Source organism: Psammomys obesus, unplaced genomic scaffold (assembly GCF_907164565.1).
Source record: "Psammomys obesus unplaced genomic scaffold, mPsaObe1.curated_primary_1811, whole genome shotgun sequence".
Classification (NCBI taxonomy): Eukaryota; Metazoa; Chordata; class Mammalia; order Rodentia; family Muridae; genus Psammomys; species Psammomys obesus.
In genome coordinates, this window is record NW_026596134.1 from 11,935,820 (window position 1) to 11,954,966 (window position 19,147).

General features: G+C 46.1%; 1 protein-coding gene across 3 annotated transcripts in view; it reads left to right on the plus strand.

Moving 5' to 3' along the window:
• The window catches only part of Foxn3 (forkhead box N3), a 350,908-nt gene that overhangs the window by 88,263 nt on the left and 243,498 nt on the right, over positions 1-19,147 (plus strand). For 2 of the 3 annotated variants that reach the window (XM_055592711.1, XM_055592714.1), the window contains exon 2: positions 12,766-12,859. The gene's annotated coding sequence lies outside the window, so the exon portion shown is untranslated. The remainder of the gene's footprint in view (positions 1-12,765; positions 12,860-19,147) is intronic. The other variant, XM_055592713.1, reaches the window with a different exon arrangement.

Sequence of the window (19,147 nt, forward strand, 5' to 3'; positions counted from 1 at the left end):
ACATACATACATACATACATACATACATACATACATACATACATACAAACGTAGCATGGAAAGGTAGGCTCAAGAATCCGTGCAGTCTTCACCCCATTCTTATTACTCCCTGTGCTCCATGGGACCACACTCCTGAATTTGGTGCTTACTGTCTCTGGGAACTTTCTCTTGTTTGTCTGTCTGTCTTGAGACACAGTCTCATATAGACCAGGGTGGCCTTGAACTCACTGTGAAGTGAAACTTGAGCTTGAACTTGTGATCCTCCTGTCTCTGCCTCTCCAATGCTGGGATTACAGGTATGCACCTCCATGCCTAGTCTATGCAACAACGAGGATGGAGCCCAGAGCATTTCGCGTGCTAGGCAAGCATCCCATCCGCCGAGCCCCACCCCACCCTCACTTTATCTCTGAAACACGTACTTACTATGCTAGTTGGTCACTGTGTGGCCCCTGCCTTTCCTTTTTATTAGCAGAACCTGTGAGCTTGAAGCAACCAACTACCAGAGTCAGCAAAGAAACTTCCTGTCGGGTGAGTGGAAGTGGGAGACATGGGTGCAGCCTCTGGATTGTGCCTTGAAAATGAAGGAACGAGTTGTTTGCATCCTCTTTCCATCTTGCTTTTTGAGGAGACCAGAGACTGGCCCCTGAATCAGAGCAGGAGGGAACTCTAGAAACCAGCTTGCTCTACACAAGCTACCTATGACCATTCAAGTATGAGAGACAGTAGGGGAGTAAGTACCACAGCAAAGCAGAAACTCCTTAGTGTCCTCGGTCCCTGAGACTGGCCATCATTTGGGGCTCATGTGTCGGGAGTAACGAAGCAAACATTTTGGTTTTAGCTTATGCTATTTGGCCTCTAATAAAAATCACCCTTCTTGTATTAGGACCATTAAGTATCCCTGACCCCCTGACCTCCTGACCCCAGGGAATCAAAACACATTCACCCTTAAAATCCCTTCCTCTCCCCAGGGTTTATATTGCCCTTGATTTCATACAAATAGAAGTACATGATTTCTCACTTCAAGACCCTCTGGGATTCCTCATTCTTTCCCTGTGAGCCGAATCTCACTGAACCTGCCCTCTGGCCTGCTGGGCCTGAACTTCTGCTGCAAGCTGGCCAGGCATGGGCTTCTGCCTGCCCCTCTGCCGTGCTTAGCACAGCAGCTTAAGCAAGAGCTGCAACACTTTGGTATTGCCAGAGGCTTTGGAATGCCGAGCTTCCACAGCCTGGCTTGGTGCACTTGGGCCTCACCCTAAAGCGCTCTAGCTGCTGCTGAGAGAAATGGAAGCCTCCTTCTCCATCAGGAAGCCGAGCTCCAGGACCCCAGCTGAGATCCAGAGAATGACAGAAAGAGAGAGAGATAGATAGAAAGAGAGAGAGAGAGAGAGAGAGAGAGAGAAAGAAAGAGAGAGAGCTCCTCAAATATTTTAACTAGCACAGTTGGTTTGCATTGTGAGCTTGCCAGTGACTCATTGCCTACCATAAGTTGCCTTCATGGTGAAAAGAAATGGCCAAAGGGAGCCATGTGACCTCCCGCATGACCTCCCATGTGGCAGCCAGAGCCTCAGCTGTGAAATTCCTGTGCAACCACCACACAAGAGCAAAGAGGAGAGACATAAACGACAGCAGAGTCTGTGTGTTTTAGGGTGACTAAATTTTACTTTCTGTGACAGTTTTCACAACCTCAGAAACAAAACATTAGAGGTAATAGATCCCTCAAAAGCAGCTCTCATATGGGTTTGCCTATGAGCCACTTTGCCAGAATTCCACTTTCAATCTGACAGGTTTTACTTTCATTGTTGGTGTCAAACGGGAAAAACTGAATTTAGATTAAGAATTAAAATTAACCGCAAACTGAAATTTAAAAGCAGCCTGGCCTGCCCACAAACAAATGCTGAAGAGGTGAAGGAAGGAAGGAAAAAAAAAATCAGAAACATCGTCAGGTAGAGACCATCCAAAAGGTTTAAAAGTGTGAACAATCTCACGTTAAGAGGCTAGCTTTAGGCTTTAGGCTTTAGGCTAATGACCTAGAGTTAGTAGCAGCCAAAAGCCTCCACGTGTGTGCTCAGAGATACTTCCCAGGCCCAGGTTCATTTTTTTTCCCTGGACAAAAGTCTAATCAACTCCATTATTTGGTTTCTCAGCCCCTGGCATATTACATGTGAATCAGAGCAGGAGAGAACCACGAAGTCGCCACTCTGCATAGCGACAAGGGCTGCTGAGACCCTGGTGGCCAGCACGGACTGAGAAAAGGCCTGGAGAAAGGACAGTATGAAAAAGAGAATTGAGAGTCACCTTGTGGGGTCTTCTCCCACAGGGTGACTCATCCACAACCCTTGCTGTTTTATAGAGTCTACCTCTCTGTCTCTATCACTGTGGAGAGTTTCATGGCCCAGCGAAGTCCTGAAAAGTGTTTGTAACAGGCTAGCCCAGGAGCCTGATTCCTGACTTCTTTTTTTGCAGTCCATGTTAGACTGTCATGGAGGATCGCGTGACTGACCTGGATTGGAGTGTCTCTGTGAAGACACCAGGTTCCCCCACTAGCATTCTGCATTTCCTTCCAGAATATTGCCCATGGCCTTGAGCCCGCTGCTTCATGGACTGACTGAACCAAGGAACGCTTGCCACTCAAAGCTGGCATCACCAAAGCCACTTGATAGTTGATGCCTACGGTGATGTAGGAAGAGAAAGGGAACACCCCAAGTGATGAGGAAACGGGCTTTTCGTGATCTGATGGCCATGAGTATGGAAAAGACGCAACCAAATTAGATGTCACCCACAGGATGAGGACATATCTACAGAGCTTCTGAAGAGGGGGTATACCCAGAACATAGAGAGAACTCCCCAAACTTATACCACAGTAAACAATCTGATTCAAATACGGGATTCGTGGTTGGTGAGACTGTTCAGTGGGGAGAGGCATCTACCAGCAAGCCTGATGAACTGAGCTCGACTCTCCAGATTCTCATGGTTCTTTCCCCAAGGCCCCCGACTCCCACAAGCTGTACTCTGACCTGAACACATAAGCCATGATATGCACACACACACACACAGAAATACGTACATGTAGATATAAGGCCCTAGTTCATGAGTAGACATTTCTTCAAAAATATGAGAGTCGCTAATAAACACACAAAAAGGCACAAATAGGGAAATGCAAATGAAAACTATGAATACTACCTCACCCCATTAGGATAACTACTATTAATGATAACAAAATAAAAACAATTCCAGAGAACAGATACGATCAAAGAGTGGTGAGGGTGTAGACGAATTGGAGGGCTTACACATTGTTAGTGGGGATAGAAAATGGGACAGCTGCCGTGGAAAACATGATAGTGGTTGTTCAAAAAAATCAGAAATACATTTACTGCACCAGCTTCCCCTCTGGTATATATCTCAAAGAACTAAAAGCAGGGTATCGGTAGGATAGTTACATACCCGTATTCATAGCAACGTGGTTTTCGATCCCAGCACTCGGGAGACAGGGGCGGGCTGATCTCCGTGAGTTTGAGGCCAGCCAGGTCTACAGATTGAGTCCACAGCTACACAGAGAAACCCTGTCCCCAAAAAACCAAAAGTGTCTGACAGTTGACAAAAGCAGTTCTCAACCTGTGGGTCATGACTTTGGGGGGGGGTGTCAAACGACCTTCTCACAGGGCTGCGTGTCAGATGTCCTGCATATCATATCTTTACATTATAACTCATAGCAATTGTAAAATCACAGTTATGAAATAGCAATAAAAATAATTTTCTGGTTGGGACCCCCCAAAAGGAATCTGACATTCTAGGCTTAGATTGTAGACCAGCAGTTCTCAATCTTTCTAATACGGTGACCCTTTAACACACTTTTTACGTTGTGATGATTCCCAACCATAAATTTATTTTTATTGCTACTTCATAACTGCAATTTTACAATTTATTCACTTTGTATCCTGGCTATGGCCCGTTCCCTCACCCCCTCCCTGTCTCACCCTCCTTTCGTCTTTCCCCCCTTTGCCCTTTCCCTAGTCCACTGATAGGGGAGGTCCTCCTCCCCTTCTATTTGACCCTAGCCTATCAAGTCTCATCAGGACTGTCTGGATCCTCTTTCTCTGTGGCCTCTTAAGTCCATCACAACCAGCTGCCTGTTTGCTGCACTTGGGGACTGCGTGGTCATGGAAAGACCATTAGATTAGGTCAGAGAAGACATAAGTAGTTCGTGGGACTCTGGTCATGATCCCATAGGATATCCTAGATGAAGATGCTTGGTGTTATTAGAGGGATGAGGACAGCCCTGCACGAGGTCAGAGGACAATTTTCCGTAGTCGATTCGTGACTTCTGCCTTGTTTTGAGGCAGGATCTCTCTTGTTGTGCTTCCAGGCCAGCTGGGCTGTGAGCTTCTGGGTGGTTTTCCTATCTGTCTCCCATCTCACTGAAGAAGTGCCAGGCTCACAGATGTGCACATCCCCGGCTGGATTTCTCTGTGAATTCTGGGGATCCAATTCCGGTTGCCAGACGTGTGCAGAAAGTGTTTTTACCCACGGAGTCATCTCCCCAGACCCTTCCTCCCAACATCATTTTTAAGATTGCTTTTTAAAAGTGACATATTCCCTTAGCTGGTAAGGTGTATGTATCTATTTTCTCTTTTGCTTTTTATCTTAGGGATGAGATGATCATTATTATCATAGTAAACAGCCAAGAATGATTCAATTTAGGAAAGTAATGGGAAAATTTGCTCATCTTTTATAGGATCATTTTACCATAATCCCTGCCGGTAAAGTAGTGGTTTCTTTCAAACATGCCAGTTCAGGGTCACGGAGCTGCGCTCTTAAAGCCTCCAATTGATTGTTTAGTGAGGAAATGGTATTCAAGTGAGGCGCATCAGCATGCAAATCTAAAATGTGGCCATTTTCATCTAGATTGAATATTATTAACTAGCCCAAGGGATAGGATGTAATTAAGATTTTCAACAGCTTATTTTTGTCTACCGTGATGAGAATAACCCCAATATTTAAAGCAACTGGCCCATTTGAATAATAGGAAGGCAGCTCAATGCCCATTTTGGCTTCTAGGTATAGGGAAAGTGCCTGGCTATTTCTCCTCGGGTCTGAGCATTGATAAGGGCATTTGAACCTGGGATTTGAACCTGAAGCAAACGAGAGAATGCTCAGATTGCAGGAGCACTCCAGTCTGTGGTTTTGGGTGACCAGGTTCTAGCTCCTCACCTTGTCACTTAGCCTGCACCTTCTCGCCCGTGTTGTAGGACAAAGGCCTTCTGGAGACTAACAACGTCATTGTCAAGAGTTTCCGCTTGTCCCTGGTCAGGATGATGGCACGTAGAGCGTGCGCGTGCAGACTAAGTCAAGAAGGAACATAACTCTTGGTTTGGATCTACTTCAGAAAGTTCTCATGGTCTCGGGGCTGGGGTGAAACTCAGTGGTAGGATGCTTGCTTGGTGGACACAAAACCCTCGGCGGTCAGTCCCCGGTGCTGGTGGGGGGAAAAAAATGGAAAGAAAGTTTGCAAGGTCAGCCCCTACCTGTCACAGAGGTGATCAGGCGGGCGAATCTGGTAATATCTTTATTCTAATGCACTCCCTTGGTCACCATTTTTGGTAAAACAGGAGGCTTGCCCCATGTCCTTATAAAAAAAAGAGAAAGTTCTCCTTTCCTCCCAGGAAGAGCTAGTGAAAAGATGTACCGCAGAAAGGCACCACCTTCCGCAGACACCCGGCAGGCTGGGCTGGTACCGCGGCTCATTTCAGCCCTCCGTATTTCCAGGTGTGCCATATGTGTTTAGTACATCATTTGATAATACTAAAAAAAATATATTAAAGCAGTGTGAGACGACAGGAGAAAGAAGATGAATGTTAGCATTCCCCTGGGGTTCATGGGTGAAGGAATTAACACAGCGTGGCACTCTATCCTAGCTGTGTTTGTTTCCATGGCAACAGCTACGTACATGTTTCAGACTATCTACAGTGACACAGTTGCAGAAATAGTAGCTTGCAGGTTTCTGATATCGCATCAGCGGACAGGCGGCACGCACTATATTAAGTAAGTGTAAAAGAATTTAAAATCCAGGGGTGGATTCAGACGTGTAGAGCTCAGACGAGCAGTGTGCCAGGGGTTACGGCTTTTTTTTTTTTTTTCCTTTTGCGTGACAGCAAAGTTGAAAGTTGCAAGATTCCAGTCAAACAATTGCGCTTGCTTGGGTAAATAACATCAAAGGAAACAAATGTGAGTCACAAAGGTAAGAAAACGGCTTGGGCGGGTGACCTAGAAGGATGTAGACAGGGAAGCTGATATTTTGGAGGGAGGATAGTGATAGGACAAGAATGAAAGGCTTGTTTGAAAATAGCTGAGTCTTTAAGCAGATTTGATGTACAACAGAATTTTTAGCAGCTGCTGAGTTTACAGCAACTGAGGTCTTTGAGTGTGTCTGGCTGTGGCAATGGCTTTTATATAAAAATGAGCAGGTGGGGAGCAGGGAGGCTAATTAGGGGCGCAGTTCGAGGAGGGTTGGGGCTCCATTGTCTTCAGAGCGCTTATATAAAATAGCCCTGCTCCTTCCTGGATGACCCTGGTTTGTCTTTGACATTCCCCGTTACTTCCTAGTCCCCCTTGCTGGTCTCTGTTTATATTGTACCGCCACATTGCAGCCTGGATGACTTCACTGGTGGCTAGGGAGCAGCCAAGCACAGATGATAGACTTTGCGAGCTCGAGACGTTGCCACCAAATTGTACAGTAATTTAGGAGGAGTGTTGGAATGGCCATTTATTTACCTTGCCGGAAACCTACTTTTGAATAGCAGCCTAGGTGTTAGGTTAATGGATTTCAACGTGCACTTATGGTTACAGGAGCTTTCAAATATGTGAGAGCTAATTTATACTGAGTTTTTGGTGTCAAAATATTTTCCTCTGTGCTTGTTATTCTGCTTAAACTTGCATTTGCCTTATCCTCTAGTTTTATTAATCTCGCCTCGGTGGAGAGAAAGCAAAACAGAACGGTCATGTGAGTTAGTGTTTGAAGGTTAGTTTTCTGACCTCAGGTGGACTTTTACAAAATGTGATATATTGATGCTTTGGGTCCATATAAGACATTTTTTTTTTTTTTATGAGCACAGGAAATGATCTACAGCTCCTGCTGCATATTATCCCTCATAGTAATTATTTGAATAGACGTTAAGAGACCACCTCTGGGGGCTCCGAGCTTCTGAACACCTGGGCATGTGGAGAGCTGGGACAGGTTTTGAATTATAAGCTGGGGATCTGAAGCCTGGCACGAGCGACATCCAAGTGCATGGCTAGATCTTGCCTCCTTGCAGTCCTGAATCAATGCGTGCACCTGCACAGTCTCAGCAACCCTGGCTGGACAGGGAAGTCTGTGTCTTTCGTGGGGGAACTTTCCCACCGTGGCGCCCACCAAAGGCAGGCCGGTTCTTGTCGGAGCCTTCCGCCCATTCCCATTCTGGCTGCAGTGGAGGCTTTAGACCACAGCTTCGCTTTGGAGCCATACAGGCAGAGGTCCTGAACCATCTCCTTGTGATAGGTGCAGGAGACCGACCGCCGCCAGAAGGACTGAATGCCATTGGTCTGATAGTTCACGTGAGGTTCTGCCATTGGGTGTGAGGCGTCCTGGAAACCTTGGGCTCATTCACCAGGACTCTGAGGTTGCGAATGAACAGTCACAGAGAAACACTTAGGACGAGCAGCTACGCGTTTGTCTGGGAGAGGATAGAGGAAACCCATCTAGCATTCAGCATCTTTACATTTTTTAAAAATCATCTGGAAATATTTTTGTGGTATAGAAAAATAAAATAAGATCCATGTCACTTTGTTCTATCTCTTTTTTAAGAGGAAAGAGACACAAGCCAGGCTTAAGCGGTACATCAGCTCACTGCTCCTCAGGAGGCAGGAGAGTCAGAAGTTCAAGGTCATCCTGAGTTACACAGCAAGCTTTTGGGATGCATCGCCTTTCTCTTCCTGGGTACCAGGTATCCAACAAAAAAGGAAATTAAAGGAAGAGAGATTTCTGTTGGCTCATGGTTTGAGGAGGAACAGCCAATCATGCCGGGAAGTCTCTGGAGGCAGGCGGCCCCACGGTAGCGGGACTCCTCAGATCTTCCCGAAGGACGGAGCAGAGGACAGGCTAGAAGCAGAAATAGCTCCCCCTCCCTTCCCAGTGACTTCTTCTTCCAGTTATGCCCCGCCTCCTAAGGGTTCTCCGACCTCCCCGCAGAGCGCCACCAGCTGGCGGCCAAATGTTCAAACACATGCACTCGTGGGGGACGTTGTACATTCAACCCCAACAGCATTAGTTCTTCAGTTATAGCCTTTTTTTTTCGGGGGATGGAGGGGATTCACTTCGAAACAGGGTTTCTCTATGTAGCCCTAGCTGTCCTGGAACTTGCTTTGTAGACTGGGCTGGGCTCCGACTCACAGAGATCTGCCTGCCTCTGCTTCCTGAGTGCTGGTGTGTGCCGCCACGCCCCTCCCCCAGCCAGATAAAGCCTGTTAGAGGCCCTGACTGACCTCCTGTGGCAGATTTTATAGTGCCTAGATGAGTATTTCAAGCTGTTGTATTTAACGGAGCGCTTACAAGTTAAAGCTATGCTTCATGAGGCCCTCAACCAACGCTTGTGTTCTTTGATCAAAGAGAACATAACTGAACAACACTGAGGCCATGTCAGTCACGCCACCAAGCGTCTGGACCCATTTGTTCAAGATCAGATAATTACAAACTCCCTACGGCTTGGCACCAGCTAAACATAGTAACAAGTGGCTGGTTGTTTTTCTTCTTTTCATAAAATCCTAAGACTATAGAGATAAAAGGCCTTCCAAGGGCAGACTTCCTCATGTGAGAGCAGAGAACATTTTTTTGTTTTGTTTTATTGCTGTGATAGTGACTCACTATGTTGCCCAGATTGACCTTGAACTCATAACCTTTCTGCCTTCAAGAGCTGGGGTGAGAGTTGGGTGTCGCCAGGCCAAACTCAGAGGGAATAATTTTCAACTAAGGTGTTACAGGGGATTTTCCCCAAGTGGCAGGGTTCATTCATCAGAGCCCCGCTGAGAAAGTGTCCTTGGTCCTGTCTGTAGAGCCTTTGAGGGTGTGGCTTTGGCTCTCATCAGGCAGCACCAGTCAGTTCCTGAATCGGGATTGGCTCCCTCTGCAAGCACTATCATCCAGTGATATCATTAGCCAGCTCCTCACTGAAGGCTGGTATCTTTGGGTAAAAATTTAAAAAAAAAGTAAGCCAAGGGGGCGGCTAACAGTCTGCTAGCAGTCCCTTCCACGAGGACACAGCAGCTGCAGAGTTTAGTCAAGTTCAGACCCTTAAAAAGAGTGGAAAAAAAGAAAGCTCATACTTTCCAGTGCCTGGGCACCGCTGTACCAGCTAGCTGGGCACAGTGCCGTGGCAAAAAGAAAAAAAAAAAAAAAGGTCTTCAGTTTCAGAAATCCGAGACCCGACCTTGCAAACAGGGAGGGACACAAGGCTGCCGCTGGGGCTGATTGTGGCATTTGGTTTGTTCCTGATCTCATGTCTGCCCATAGTTACATTAGACATTGCTGCTGTACTACGCTTCAGGCCTCCAGGTGAACAGAAGAATGAGCTATCTCAGAAAGGACGTGTGTGTGTGTGTGTGTGTGTGTGTGTGTGTGTGTGTGTGTGTGTAGGCATGTATCTGCAGCTCTATGTCAATGTAAGCTTCCTCTTGCCCAGAGTTAGGCTGTTCAGGGAATAGAGCACAATTCAGATTTCTGAGTTGGAAGCCTGATTAATCTCTCTGTCAGTTACATATGGAAATAAATTAGTAAATGGTCCATCTGGGACTAAACTACTGCAGAGGCGATAAATTATCACCATCGTATATGTCGCTGGTGCTGAAGGCTGAGCTGTGCTCTCAAGAGCCGCTGAAAGATAGCTGGGTACTTGGCTGTGGTCAGGGAGGGATAACATTTGATGAAAAAAAGAATTCCGAGCAAAGAAATTTACCTTGAAAGATTTCTAGGGAGACCGGCTTGGTTGATGCCAAGTTTGTTCCTCAGAACTGCTATATCTGCAGACATTTAAAAGGGAGAGTCTTGAGGGCATACGGCAGATTTGAGTTTTATATTTTCAAAGGCTTATGTAATACCACGTCGTTAATTAATACCCAAGGTTTCAATAAATAGTAGAGTCCCTCATGTCTGTGCGAGGTTGTGTGCTGTGATTTCCACAGCAGCTTCCTTTCTGTTTTCTTACCTCAATTTCAACAAAGGTGGGGCAGGTCAATGTCTCTCTTTTCTTCCTTTTTGAGAAAGATTTGTTTGTTGTTCGTGAGTATCAAAGTACAACTTCTTGGAATGAGTTCTCTCCTTCCCCCTAGTTTAGAGGCAGGAAAGATATTGTTAGTTCTGGTTTTTAAAATGTCAGTTGAAGCCTTGGTGTGGCATCAAGTCCCATCATTGATAACCACGATACAGTCTACTTATGTCCATGCTCTGGAAGCAAGAGTGATAACTGAGCACAGAAAGTAGCACTTCTCCAGCTAGAGATACTGAATCTAAGTTTAGCTTTTTTTGGTCAACCTGAGATACTTTGTAATGTTAAAACCAAGAGGGTGTCAGGGCTTTGAGGTGTGATAGTGACCTGCCCCTTTGCAGAAAGGCCTCGGGCCTCCATGACCTCCAGATTCTTGTGTCTGCTGTAACATTTTCTTTTGTGTTCTTCCCCCTGGGTGGACAATGAGCTGTGAAGCCTTGGAGCCGCTGAGTGTCTCCCTTGCGGAAAATGCAGAGTAGTGAATATAAAATGTAAAATCTAAACATCAAACCAGGTACAGAAATCTTTAAGTGTCTCATTCACAGGACTGGAATTTCTAATTGTAAGTCAAGGTGTAGGCTGAGCAGCCTCTACACAGGGATTAGAAGTCACTGTCCCCTTGATCTCACCTCCCTGGATTTTGGAATTGACCTTGATTCACTCAGATCACCAACTTTTCTCATTTATCAGCCAGAACTGGTTATTCTGCATCTTAAATAAGAATCAAGTTAGGGCATTGCCTGTTTTTGACTCTCCTAATCTAGTGGCTTTGGATGTTTTTGTTTATTTGTTTGTTTAATTTAATTTAAATTATTTATTTGAGACAGCCTCATGTATTCCAGGCTAGCCCCCAACTTATTATGTAGCCAAGAATGATCTTAAAATTCTGATTGTGTGTGTGTGTCTGTCCGTCTGCTTTCTGAGTACTGGGATTACAGGCATAGACCACCATGTCTGCTTTTATAAAGTGTTTCATAGCATTGTGCCAACTGAGTTGCCAACCCTGTGTGTGTGTGTGTGTGTGTGTGTGTGCATGCGCGTGCATATGTGTGTATGGATTAGAAATCAGAGAACAACTTTCAGGAGTTGGTCCTTGCTTCTCACCTCTTTGAGGCAGGGTCTCTCTTGTTTGTAGGCGTAGGACGCTCCAGGCTCATGAGCCTGAGAGTTTGGGCAGGCCTGCTATCTCTGCCTCCCATCTCTCAGAGTGTTGGAAGGAGTGTTGTGGAACAGCTCCCAGCTTTTTGCATAGATTTCAATTTTTACATGGGATGCGCTCAGGGCCCCAGACTTAAACAGCAGCACATTACCCTACTGAACCATCCCCCTGCCACCCACCCCCTTTCTAGTCTTTAAAGTTTATTATGATTGTCATTGTCTTACTAACCAACCTGTGACTTCATCCTAACCCCAACCAGAAAGAAATGTCTTCCCCCTGGCGCCCTCTAGCCAACAGAAACACCTGCAGGTGTTTCATTCTTATGCCCTCCTGAGTGGGTCATGCATTTTGAAGGAAGTCCACCCCTTTCTTCTTCCTCCCTCGACAATCCCTCCTCAACCTTCTGTCTGTAATTATACTTCAGACATGAAGTAGAGAAGGTAGAATTTTGTTTTCTGACTGGATCCACGGACGAATGGATAATCTAGGATCAAAGGCAGGGCTCATGAGAACGTTACTCCCCACCCCTCTCCTCCCACCAGCCCAAGTCTATAGAACCTGGATCGGAGCTAAGATTCTTGTCTTTCTAGCAAAGACCTCAGATGCTGCTGTCCTAGGGATGCATGAGAGCCGTTGCTGTAAGGACCATTTCCTGCCGCGTTCACTCCAACCCTCACAGGATAATACTTTTCTTAGAGGATCCATTGATTGGTCATTCTTAAGGCCCCCCCGATGCCAAAAATGATCTTCTGGCAGAAATCTTTATGCAGTCTGTCTTACAAGCCAGCTTTTCTGTTGTCCGGCGTGATCAGCTGTGACCCCCTAGCTTGTGGGTTAAGTGAACTAGTCCCTCGCACTAGAAACTAGAGAGATCGCATTTGACAACGAAAGAGCCATTGACTTTGCAGCCTGAATACGGAGTCTAACCGATGGACCGAGGCTGACCTTGAACATTCGGCCTCTGACATTTTTCCTTTAGACAGACAAGTGTTTCAGGGGCAGCTCTAGTAAAAGAAAATGATCTCAGGAATATGTGGATGGCTTTTGCAGCAAATCAAGTAATGTCACAATGTCTGTGGCATGTATTTTCAAATTTCTGGGCCCTCTTGTGCCCCAGAAGCGGTTTCAAAAACACTCCATCGTGAAGGCCTCACTCCTTCACTCAACTATACAAGAACTGAGAGGCCCTGTGGTGATTGGCTTTTCACTGAAGTGTGTCATTTTCCAGGGTCAGGTCAGAGAGGACGTTCAGTGGGGCTTTGAGGACTCTCTGCTTCTTTACTCTAATCCCATCTCCCTTTTGCTCCACTCCAGCAGCCTCTAGAAGTGTCGTCTAGTGATAATGAAGGCACCTTTGTCCTTTCTGGAGCGATGCTGACCTCCGTTTCCTGGACCCATTCTGACTCAGGTAATCAGTCTTCCCCAGCCTTCCCTGGCTACCACCCCTCGGTAGATTGCGCGGAATCCAGGAAATACCAAAGCTGTATTTAAATGCAAATGCCGAGCTGGTTGTGTCTCCTTCCATTGCTACCCTTCCCCCGGTGTTCTTAATGATCAATTCATGCAGCTGATCAGACTGACATCACGTAGTCAATCCAATTTCGGCATTAAGATGATTGGAAAAATCTTGATTGGATTGGATTGGAAAAATCGCGTCTTTATTTGAAATTCTGCTGTGTGTCTTCGACCCGCAAAGCCACTCAAACATTGCTGGGAATGTTCATGCGAAGACAGAGCAGTACCTAACTGGTACCTGTACCTTGCCTTCCCTTCCCAGAATGCCATAACTGGTGTTGTACCAGTTATGTTCAGGGGAGACTATTGAGTGTCTGTTTTCTGCACTTGGGACAGATGGGGTGAAGAAGCACGAGGCTGTTTTCTATCCTCTGGGATTGCTCAGGATTGCCAGATTCAAGGCTCAGTCAGGAGAGGATGGCAGGTGGTGGGGCTCAGTTTGCGGTGGGGGCTGGGCGCTTACTATAGGGCTCCGCTTCAGGGAATCCACAGACCTCCAGATCTGAGGTTGGAGTAATTACTGAGGAGTCTGTGACCCTTGAGGCACCTCAGATGGCATCTAAAGGATCCCGTGGCCAGGCAGGCCTAGGAGAGTGACGTGGCACTTCAGCAGGAAGGCGGGACTGAGTCCTCAGTGAGCCCAGGCGACTGCACAGCTGACTGTCTCATTCCTAATCCTCTGTCCCAACCAGAGTCAGACCTCTCCTGAAGGCTTGAGCTGCCTAAGACCCCACAGCTACCTGGGCAAACCTCTCCCTGGAACAGAAGGGGCTCCTGGGGACGGTGCCACTGTTGTACAGCTTTGGCTTGGTGCTCTTTGTGGTCTATCTGCCTCTATTACTGCTTTTTGTTTTTTTTAATGATGCACACAACAGATATGATATGAAAGAGGTTTATTGGATGCAGATGGAGAGAGGAAAGGAGAGAGAGGGAGAGAGATGGTGGGGGAGGAGGCACCTAACAGAGAGAGGGGAGAGAGCAAGAGACTGAGAGAGAGCAAGAACAAGTGAGGAAGAGAGAGCAAGAGAGAGAAGGAGAGGCAGACCAGTCTCTAAGTACCTGGCCCAGATGATGTCATAGGACTCAGGTACTGACACAGTATGTTGTCAGGACCCTAAAGGTCCCCAAGGGAAGGCCAGCCGAACTGCCTGCACCACACAGCAATTGTTATTTACTCTTCCCTTGCAAACGTACTCCTCCATCCTTCAAGTGCTTTGGCGTACCACAGCCTGTATGAAACAGGCACTGTCCAGGGGCAGCACCTGAAAGGGGCTGTTTCTGAGCTAAGAAGTGAAATGGAAGGGTAGGCAACGCAAGCAAAGGGCACATGTTTATAAGTCCATGTGGGGAGTATTTCCAGATAGTTCCAAAAATCTGAATTCAGGGGCAACCTCAGGGACAAAATGAGAGCCACAGCTGGGAATGGGTAGCCAGACGCCGGAAGTAATTTTTGGGTTGTCTGCAGCAGGTGTGGCCCAAACCCAGTTCTTGGACGCTGCTGCTTTTGGTTCTTTTGTTTTTGTTTTTCAAGACAGGGTTTTTCTGTCTAACAGCTTGGGCTGTCTTGGAACTCATTCTGTAGACCGGGCTGGCCTTGAACTCAGAGAGCCACCTCCCTTTGATTCCTCAGTGCTGGCATTAAAGGCTTATGGCCCCCGCTGCCCAGCTAATGTGGTTTTGTTTGCTTGTTTGTTTGTTTGTTTTTTATTTTTTGAAACAGGGTTTTTCTGTGTAGCCTTGGCTGTCCTGGACTTGCTTTGTAGACCAGGCTGGCCTCGAACTCGCAGAGATCTGCCTGTCTCTGCCTCCTTGAGTGCTGGGATTATGGGCGCGGGCCCAGCTAGTGCTGCTTATTTTTTAAAGTGAAGCTGTGGTGAGTTCACAACCCTGAGTAATTCTTCAAGGCGCCATGGAGAGCTGCCAGCCAAGGTGCCTGCTCTTCTACAGAAACACCCAGACCACCCTGGACCTGCTGAGGCGTGTAAGTGCCCAGCCAGGCTCTGGGTGATGGAGGTCCTCAGGCCTCCTGACATCACAGCCATATTCCCCAGCTAGCAGGACAAAAAAGGGACAGAAGCACCAAATGTTGTGTCATCTTTGCACTGAACCAATGGAAGTGACTCTTCCCTTCTAAGCTGAGACTAGGACCCTGAAACTATATACAGCAGCTGGGAACCAAAGCAAGCTAACTGTTGGTGGAGATTGACGGGCTAAGAGAGGCGTTTTCATTTTGTCTTGTTTTGATATTCAGAAGAAAGTGAAGGCAGACTAAACTTTGTACCTTATAAGAACGCTATGAAGGGCTGGCAGAGCAGCTCAGTTCCTAGAGTGTGTGCCTAGCATGCACTCAGCCTTGGCTTCTGTTAAGGCTCAAACTCCTGGGTTTTGGTATCAGATTTGGAAGTAAGTAAGAAACGAACAAACAGGAAAGGACATGACTGCTCCTAGGCATGGTGAAGGAGAAAGGTTATTGTAGATAAACCTTGGGCAGAGTGCAGGGAATCATGTGAAAGAAGGGGGAGTTAGTAAGACCTGGAGAGAATAGGAGCTATACAAGGACCAAATCTATCTGGGCACAGGGGTCTTTTCTGAGACTGTTTCTCCAACCAAGGTCCATGCATGGATATAACCTAGATGTAGCCCATGGCAGCTCAGTATCCAAGTGGGTTCCCTAGTAAGGGGAACAGGGACTGTCTCTGACATGAACTCAATGGCTGGCTCTTTGCTCCCAAGGGAGGAGCAGCTTTGCTAGGACAAAGAGAATGACATTGCAGCAAGTCCTGAAGAGACCTGATAAGCTAAGGTCAACTGGAAGGGGAGGGGGTCCTCCCCTATCAGTGGACTTAGAGAGGGGCAGGGAGGAGATGAGGGAAGGAGGGTGGGATTGGGAGGGAATGAGGGAGGAAGCTACAGCTGGAATACAAAGTAAATAAACTGTAATTAATATAAAAATAAAAAAATTAATTAAAAATAAAAATAAAAAAGGGAGAGCAAGGGCATCTGGGAGAGTCCATAGTAGACATGACACTGAGCCATGTTAGGAAGAGAGAGGGGAACCAGGTACAGCAACCAAGAGGGCAAAGGGTTAAAAAAAATGGCTGGATTAAATAGGGAAGAGCCTCTAAGAGAAGGGCAGCCTAGGCCCTGGGCTGGAGAGTTGGGCATGGGAGAGGCATAGAAAGCAAGGTATGCTAGCCATACCCTATAACAGGTAGGGACTGAGGGATGCTGGGATAACCTGGAGGCCGGGTCGGCTTTGATATCTTAAATAGACAACTTAGCTGCTTATCCCAATGTTTAAGGCTCAACAGGCCTCATCCCTAACACTCAGTAAACCCAAGTACTATGGATATACGTGTAATCCCAGCACGTGGCTGTGGAGGGAGGAGGTTGGACTTTTGAGGCCATCCTCCTCTACACGAGGCCAGCTCATATTGCCGGGGACCCTGTAATGTAACTGACAGGTTCGTGTCTCTAAGCAGGGTTTTGTTAGGGCCAAAGCTCTCTGTTCATTCATCTCTGCATTACGAAGGCAGCGTTTGCACTACAGTGAAGAAGTTGGACAGGCAGAGCACACACCATACAATATTTACCATCTGACCTTTTGCAGAAGTTGGCTATCTCCTGACCTAAACAATGGTGCAACACATGAATCTGCAAAATTTGAGGTGTGGCTCACTCCCCAGTAAGAAAATCTGGTTGTATAATGAGTAGATTAGAGGAGGAAAGAGGGAGTGGGAGGGATTTTTCTAGATAGGCTCTATTCCTCACCTTCCAGTTGGATTTTCCTGGGAGCTCTGTACCTTGCAATTCAATGTAAATACATCATTGAAGCCATTTCATTTCAGGAGCCTACATACACTATTAGGCTGGTTTCGCAGAAGGTACCAGGCTTCCTGGAACAACTTAAATGTTGGAATGGTTGGGCACCAAATTAAAGCAAACCTTGCATTTTGGACACCTGCCCCATCCCGTCCCTCCTCCCACTTCTTTGACACGAGATGTGAGCTATTTTATTTTACAGCAAATAAATATTTGGTTTTAAATTAAGTAAGTGTTGCAGGCTCACCACGAATAAGCGATTTCATGTTGTCAGTGTTTTTCTGTTTTTGTTTTGTTTTGTTTCTTCCCCTGGAGCTGGTAGGATTATACGATACTGGAGCAAAGGTAAGATTGAAGTTGGAGATGGGGCCCCTGTCTTCCTGACTGGCTGAGCCTGGGGTGGCCGTTGAGATGGCTTAGTGGGTAAAGGCACTTGTTGCCCAGGGATGCAAGTTCAGATTCAATCCCCCAAACCTAAGTAAAGATACAAAGACGTAACTGACTCTGCAAAGTTGCTGTCTACACCTCCTCCTCCATCTTACACACACACACATACACACATACACGTAATGATAGCAATAATAGATGTTTGACTGTGTCAGTGCTAGAGAAATACATGGTAAGAGCACATTGCAGCAGGTGTGGGGGCACACGCTTTTGATCCCAGCACTCTGGAGGCAGAGGCAGGTAGATCTCTGTGAGTTCGAGCCCAGCCTGGTCTAGTTCCAGGACAGCTGAAGCTACATAGTGAGACCCTGTATGGGAAAACAACAACCACAAAAAGAGCACTCACTGCTCTTGAAGAGCACCGGGATTCCGTTCCCAGCTCCCACATGGAAGGTCATAACTGCCTATAACTCCAGTTCCATTGCCCGACATCCTATTCTGGCTTCCTGGATTCTGCATACATATACATAGACATTCATGCATGTTCATACACATATGCAAAATTTTAAGAAAATCTGTTAAAAAGATAAATATGTCAGGGGGCCTGGAGATACAGTTTCAATATACCTGCCTGGTGTATTGAAGTCTTAGGCTTAATAAGAAGCACTGTATAAACTGGGACTTTCCCTCAGCCACATGGCAAGTTCAAAACCAGCTTGACCTACATGAGACTGTATCTGAAAAAAGGCCTACCCCTGGTCAGCACAGACCAGATAGTCCACAGAATGCTATTAAACAAAATGTTGTTAAACGAAACGCAGGACTGTGTAGTCATTTCCCTGGATTCTAATTAGTGCTGGGAATCAGACACAGGACCTCAGAAGCGCCAATGGCTGAAAAACCAGCCGCTTGTGGCACTCAGCTTTCATTGCTTGCTTCAAGAAACCCACCCCCAGAAAATCACACATGTGTTCCATAAATGTACAAACAAAAAGAAAGAGCTCCCGTTATGGGGAAAAAAAAAAGGTAGAAATTTCTAATCTTGTCTCATAAACAATATAGAAATAACTTTAAAATATTCCACTTTAAGCATGCATTTAATTTGTGCTCTGGGAACCAAATAGTGTTGCCAAGATAGAACATTCTAATAATGATTTATGTAAATTTATATGTACAAAGTAATGGTGTAGTTGCCTATAGCAAATTGCCTAGAATATGAAATGACATTTATGGGTCTCCCCCCCTCCTTTTTCTCTCTCTCTCTGAATGAATACAGTGGAGAAAATGAGAGTCTAGAAAGCAAGAAAGAAACACAAGTTCAAAATGGAGGCTGACGCCACAAGAAACAGAAATGGCTGGCCAGGTTCCAGGGTGTTAAGAGTCTTATCTGTGTGAGTCATTTTTAAGGACAAGAGAGAAGGCCAGAGTCCTATATTTTAGGGATGGTAAGGTATACAGACACTGAAACTCTTAGAACAGTGACAAATCCCTTGCTCTGGCCAATGCCCTGGTGGCTTACTTATAAACGTGTAGCATCAAGGCAAATGTACTTAAAACTGGGCAGTTAATCTTAGCCACTTGTTACCTATTACTAGGAAAAAGTCATGCTTCAGTCATAAATGAAGCCCAAATGTTATAAAACCAAAACCAAGCAACAGAATTCTCCTGAGATCTGATTCTGACACCTTCAGGCATGTGCCTGATGCCTGCCCAGTTTGTGCCATCAGTAATGGCTCCAGGTGTTCCCTGGGGAACATTTGATATTTATGAATGACAGGATGCATGGGCCTGGTGAATACCCACTAGGGTTTCCATGCCCTGTGCTGTTTGGAAGAATGAGTCTAACATCTCTACTCTAGAAGAGATTTAGTTTGTTGAGAGAGTATTTTCACTATCTCCCCATCATTTGGAGGAATTGAGAATTTATAATATATATATATATATATATATATATATATATATATATATATAT